Source organism: Neophocaena asiaeorientalis, unplaced genomic scaffold, assembly GCF_003031525.2.
Source record: "Neophocaena asiaeorientalis asiaeorientalis breed wild unplaced genomic scaffold, Neophocaena_asiaeorientalis_V1.1 scaffold1052, whole genome shotgun sequence".
In the NCBI taxonomy this organism is placed as follows: Eukaryota; Metazoa; Chordata; class Mammalia; order Artiodactyla; family Phocoenidae; genus Neophocaena; species Neophocaena asiaeorientalis.
The window spans coordinates 252,354-259,344 of record NW_020173676.1 but is presented as its reverse complement, the minus strand read 5'-3'; the positions used below and the strand labels follow the sequence as shown (position 1 = coordinate 259,344).

The following is a 6,991-nucleotide window of genomic DNA, read 5'->3' as shown; positions in this document are numbered from 1 at the left end:
CACTGAGCCTGTGCGTCTGGAGCCTGTGCTCCGCAACGGGAGAGGCCACAGCAGTGAGAGGCCCGCGTACCGCAAAAAAAAACAAACAAACAAAAAACTGAGGATGAAAACACCCATCTCATAGGGCTGTTAGAGTTAAATGACATGATGCTTCAAAAGCACTCCTATTTGGCATCAGGAACACACTCCATTGATATTAAATATTGCTGTTATTATAAGGTGCAAGGAAAGTTTTATTCGGTACCTCATTTAATTTTCACACTCATCCTATGAACTAGGCATTACTTTTGCTATTATTCCCATTTACCATCAGGTAGAGCTGTTCATAAATATTAAGAAATTTGCCCCAAGATCTCTTAGATTAGGGGGAAGGACAGGGATTCAAACCCAGGTCTGCCTAGCTCCAAAGTACATTTTCTTAACTACTGTGCCATATGGTATTCTATACGTGGAAGAATCACAATAAACATTACTTCTGTTTCTTGCTGCCTTTAAAGTGCTCTGGCTGAAGGATGACATGTCACATGTGATAAACCAAGCGTCTGTATAATTCAGTGTACATTCTGGGCAACTTATAGAGCCCACCCACCCTCTTCTGCCAAAGATGAAAACATAAACTCTTTGTCCCCTCTCTCCCAATTCCCATCTGGCCCTGAAAGTCAGCATGTCTGCACAGGCTCCTAAATCGGTAACCTACACTGCTTGACAAAAACTGTGTCCCAAATGGTGCCATCAACTGGTTTCCATAGGTTCCTCAAATAATCACCAACACAGGCAACACAACCTCAATAGAAAATCAACTATTAATCTGCTCAATGCCCCCTGGATCCAAACCTGACCTCCTATAGGACTCCATAACTCACAGCCCATATGTAGAGTCAATGACTCCCATAAACCCCTCAAATATAGACCTTTCGGTCCATCACATACTAACTCACACAGTCCTGCAATTACCGATGTCTACAGGTCCCAATCAATGACTCCCATAGGGCTCCTAAAACTGTCTCCCAAAGACTTAAAATCCCAGGCTTGCAATCAATCTTTCACCACCTCAGTGTCCCAATCAATAACTCTCATGGACTGACTGATGACTTCAGATACTTTAGATAACTTCAGACCTCCAACTCTTATAAAACCTCAAGAATTTCTACAGAGGTCTCAATCACTTACCAACATATGTCTCTAATTATGTTTCTTCAAGGATTTCCCAAGATTATCACTCACTGACCCAACATGAATAGCATCTATAGGCCCTGGATTATCTAATCCTATTGGACTCTAACTCCGTGATGCCCCCCCACAGAAATCCTCCCAATCCTTTACTCCCAGAGGAACCAAATCAACCCCAAATCTGGTTTGGTATTGAATTTAAAGAATAAAAAGAAAATTTAAAATGCTTCCAGGCAGAAACAGCATGTTATTTACAATGGAAAGGGATCACAATGGCACTAGATTTATTTGCAACAATAGGAGCCATATTAGAAGAAAACATCTACAAATTATTGAAAGGGACTGCAATCCAAGAATTTTAAACCCACTCTAGCTGAATACCATGCTTCCGTTAGAGCAAAGACAATTTTAGACATACAAGCACTTATAACATTATATGCCAATATTAGAATCTCAGGAGAATACTCAAGGGGATAGTCTAAGCAATTGTAAATTCAATAGTAACAGAAACCTCAAAATTGGAGGAAAGCAATTTTGAGAAATGATTATTGCAATTGATATATAGTTATAACTGAGTAAAGAAAAATGTATGTAATTGGGCATCTGGAACAAATAAGATTATTACTATTAATAAGTGGAAAAAATTTTAATACCCTGGGGAAATTTACTGAGTGAAATGAGGAGGAGGAAAATTATGCATCTCTTTTACTCGATCCAAATAATATTGAAACATTATTTGGATTTAGAAATAGAGAAAATATAGACAATCACATTTGTAAGGAAGGTGAAGGCAACTACTAGCAGAAATTGATAAAGATAAAACTCCAAACTATAATTCCAAAATAATAAGAAATTAGAGGGGAATTAAGAGAAACATGACCAAATCAGCAAAAAAAAAAAAAAAAAAAAGGAAAAGAGAAAGTGAGGAAATATCAACCACGTAAAATAAATAGTAAACATAAGATAATAGGAGGCATGAAATCAAATATATTAGAATTCAACTAAATTGAATGAGCTGAATTCTGATGTAAAAGATAAGGACTATGGGATTGGGTTAAAAAAAATACAGTTGCCACACATCTAAAACAAAAAGACAAAGATGTGAAATGAAGCACTGGACAGAAGTATGCCATGTTATTTGCTACTCTTTCCATTATGGTCAGCATTAGTTATGGCTTGTTAGGAAATCGTTGCCTACCTCAGAGTCATAAAGATGTTTAATGTTTTCTTCTAAAAGTTTTACTGTTTTATCTTTCACATTTAGATCTATAGTCTTCCCAGGAAGGATTTGGTGTGTGGTATGTGTTAGGGTCAAGATTCATTTCTTCCATATTGGTGTCAAGATGATCCAGTACCACTTATTAAAAAGATTACCCCTTGGGCTTCCCTGGTGGCACAGTGGTTGAGAGTCTGCCTGCCAATGCAGGGGACACGGGTTCGTGCCCCGGTCCGGGAATATCCCACATGCCGCAGAGAGACTGGGCCCATGAGCCATGGCCGCTGAGCCTGCACGTCCGGAGCCTGTGCTCCACAATGGGAGAGGCCACAACAGTGAGAGGCCCGCGTACCGCAAAAAAAAAAAAAAAAAAAAAGATTACCCTTTTTCCAGGTTGCCTTGTGACCATATATGTGGGAGTCCATTCCCAAACTCTGTATTCCCATTGGTCTATTTGTCTATTCTTGGACCAGTACTACACTGTCTTAATTAATGTGCTTCATATTAAGCTTTGATATCTGGTAGAGTAAAAGATTATTAAGTTGGATTGTATTCAAAGTAAGGACCTCTGTTCATGAGAAGACAAAATTAAGAGCATAAAGGCAAATCCCACAGTGGGAGAAGATAATTGCAATACCTGTATCTGACAAACAACTCATATCTCAAATATATTAAGAATTCCTAGAAATCAATAAGAACGATAGAAGAAGAACACAAGGATCAGACACTTCACAAAGAAGATATCCAAATGGCAAATAAGCATAGGAAAAGATGCTCAAATTCATAAGTTAGCAAGAAAATATAAGCTACAGATACTCATCCACATCCACCAGAAATGGCTTAAATGAAAAGGATTGAAAATAACCAAGAGCTGGCAAGGTTGTAGAGCAACTGAAACTCATAAATTGCTTTTTAGGAGCATAATATACTACAAACACTTTGGAAAACTGTTTGGTAGTATTTGTTAAAGCTGAACATATGCTTTATATCCTATGACCCAGCTATTCCATCGAAGCATTTACTCAAGAGAAATGCGAACATATGTTTACCAAAAGACAGGTATGATGATGGTCACAGTGGCTTTATTCAAAACTGAAAAGTATGCAAATGCCCATCAGCATTAGAATGGATAAACAACTTGTCCTTTATTAATACAAGGAATTAATACACAGCAACGAGAATCAACAACTGCTATACACAACATGCACAAATCTTATCTCATGAACATTATATTGGCCAAAGAAGCCAGACCTGAAAGAGCAATGAATCAATACTATATGATTACATTTCTATACATTTCAAAAACATGTAAAACTAATCCATATTGTTAAAAGTTAGGATATTGATACCCCTTGGAAGGAAGTTAGTGATTGGAAAGGAACACAGGAGGGCTTCTTGAATGTTAGGAATGTTTTATTTCTTGATCTAGGTGGCTGGTTGTGCAGGTTTGTTCAGTCTTTTAAAATATCATCAAGCTAAACATGCATAATGTGTGCACTTTTCTGTATTATAATTCAATAAAGATTTAAAAAATATATAATACCCCAGACAAATGCAAGAAAATGAAAGTAGGTCTAGAAATATAATTATTAAGGTGGAAATTAAGGTCCAAGGTGCACAATAGATTAACAAAAAGGGAGTCTCTTTTAATATAAAATATACAATAAAGAAGTGATAACTTGCATAAACCTTTAAGGTCATTCAACATATACAAATAAAACCAGCACAAATGCATGGAACCACGTGAAGTCTTAAAAATCATAATTATGAGGACTTCCTCTTCTGGAGAGGAAGTAGATATAATTTTATCTATTCTTCCTGCTAAATACAGCTGAAAACTCTGGACATTATCCAGAAAACATAGGAAAAGTCTGAAAGGTGGAATGAAGAAGGCAGACTCGCTAAGGATCGTGAGACCTAAAAAAATGACATGGCAAAAAAAAAAATGACATGGCAGTGAGTTCTCTGGGTTATCCCTCAGCCTCATATAGCCTAGACTAGGTACTGGAGAAGCTACAACCCAGAAAGGCCAATGGGTACAGACAAAAACTGCCCCAAGAAAGCCTGCTCTCTCTAGTCAAAGGACCAGGAAAGGGGCAGTCTAGCAAGATAGAAAACTTTCAGACAATGATGGCTCTACTCAAGCCAAACACAGAAAACACTGCAGCCCCAGCCCCACGACTAACAGCAAGGCCAAGTGGATCCAAGCCTAGACTTCTACACTTGTCAGACTGTAAGAAGGCACCCCCAGGCCCCAGCCCCCTGCCAGGGTGGTGTCAGAGAAAGCCTAATAGGGTGCTGTATCTTTCTTTCCTTGCTGGGAAATAACAGCTGCCTTCTCCTCCCCTACCTGTGGGTAACAGTGGATACCAAGGGAAGCAGTGACGAGGTTCCTACCCCCTCCCAGCCAGGGTGGAATCAGCAGAAGCCTAGTGGGGAGGTGGAACCCCCACCCTCACTGAACAATAACAAGGAGTCCCCTGGCAAAAAAAAAAAAAGAGGGCAAGCGAGAACTTGGACTTCCAACCCACCTGTCAATAACAAATGTCACCTGTGATGTGACATTTCCCTTCACCAAACAGAGCTCTGTCAAAGAAAGCCTGATAAAACATAAGAGTCAAATAAATTCTAGAGCCTCATAATATAATACCCAAAATGTCCTGGACATACTAAAAAAAAAATGAAGTGTCATTAGAGAAATGCAAATCAAAACTACAATGAGGTATCACCTCACACCAGTCAGAATGGCCATCATCAAAAAGTCTACAAACAATAAATGCTGGAGAGGGTGTGGAGAAAAGGAACCCTCCTACACTGTTGGTGGGAATGTAAATTGGTACAGCTACTATGGAAAACAGTACGGAGGTTCCTTAAAAAACTAAAAATAGAACTACCATATGACCCAGCAATCCCACTACTGGGCATATACCCTGGGAAAACCATAATTCAAAAAGACACAGGCACCCCAATGTTCATTGCAGCACTATTTACAATAGCCAAGACATGGAAGCAACCTAAATGCCCACTGACAGATGAATTGATAAAGAAGATGTGGTAATATATACAATGGAATATTACTCAGCCATAAAAAAGAATGAAATAATGTCATTTGCAACAACATGGATGGACCTAGAGATTATCATACTAAGTGAAGTAAGTCACACGGAGAAAGACAAATAACATATGATATCACTTATATGTGGAATCTAAAAATTAATTCAAATGAATCTGTATACAAAATTTTCCCTTCAGCCATAAAAAAGAATGAAATAATGTCATTTGCAACAACATGGATGGACCTAGAGATTATCATACTAAGTGAAGTAAGTCACACGGAGAAAGACAAATAACATATGATATCACTTATATGTGGAATCTAAAAATTAATTCAAATGAATCTGTATACAAAACAGAAACAGACTCACAGACATAGAAAACACACTTATGGTTACAAAAGTGGAAAGGTGGGGGGGAGGGATAAATTAGGAGGTTGGGATTAACATATACACACTACTATACATAAAATAGATAATCAACAAGGACCTACTGTATAGCACAGGGAACTCTACTTAATACTCTGTAATAACCTATATGGGAAAAGAATCTGAAAAAGAGTAGGCATATGTAAATTATAAATGAATCACTTTTCTGTACAACTGAAATTAACACAACATTGTAAATCAACTATACTCCAATATAAAATTTTAAAATTTTTAAAAAGAAAGAAAAACATCAAAGCTAAGAAAAGGGGAAGAATACATATGAGCTTCACTTGTGTTCAGGAAAAAAAATAAGATGTCATACTAAGAACCAGGTAAATCTCAACTTGAATGAGAAAAGACAATGAGGATGGCGGAAGAGTAAGACGTGGAGATCACCTTCCTCCTCACAAATAGATCAGAAATACATCTACATGTGAACAACTCCTACAGAACACCTACTGAACACTGGCAGAAGACCTCAGAACTCCCAAAAGGCAAGAAACTCCCCATGTACCTCGGTAGGGCAAAGGAAAAAGAAAAAACAGAGACAAAAGAATAGGGACGGGACCTGCACCAGTGGGAGGGAGCTGTGAAGGAGGAAAGGTTTCCACACACTAGGAAGCTCCTTGCGGGCAGAGACTGCAGGTGGCGGAGGGGGAAAGCTTAGGAGCCACGGAGGAGAGCACAGCAACAGGGGTGCGGAGGGCAAAGCAGAGAGATTTCCGCACAGAGGATCAGTGCCAACCAGCACTCACCAGCCAGAGGCTTGTCTTGTCACCCGCTGGGGCGGGCGGGGGCTGGGAGCTGAGGCTCGGGCTTCAGAGGTTGGATCCCAGGGAGAGGACTGGGGTTGGCTGCGTGAACACAGCCTGAAGGGGGCTAGTGTGCCACAGCTAGCCATGAGGGAGTCCAGGAAAAAGTCTAGAGCTGCCGAAGAGGCAAGAATATTTTTCTTGCCTCTTTGTTTCCTGGTGCGCGAGGAGAGGGGATTCAGAGTGCTGCCTAAATGAGCTCCAGAGATGGGTGCGAGCCGTGGCTATCAGCGTGGACCTCAGAGACGGGCATGAGACGCTAAGGCCACTGCTGCAGCCACCAAGAAGCCTGTGTGCAAGCACAGGTCACT

The 6,991-nt window shown here is 39.6% G+C and overlaps 1 protein-coding gene across 1 annotated transcript in view; it reads right to left on the bottom strand.

The window, feature by feature from the left end:
* Positions 1-6,991, bottom strand: part of ZNF41 (zinc finger protein 41) — a 46,986-nt gene that overhangs the window by 27,159 nt on the left and 12,836 nt on the right.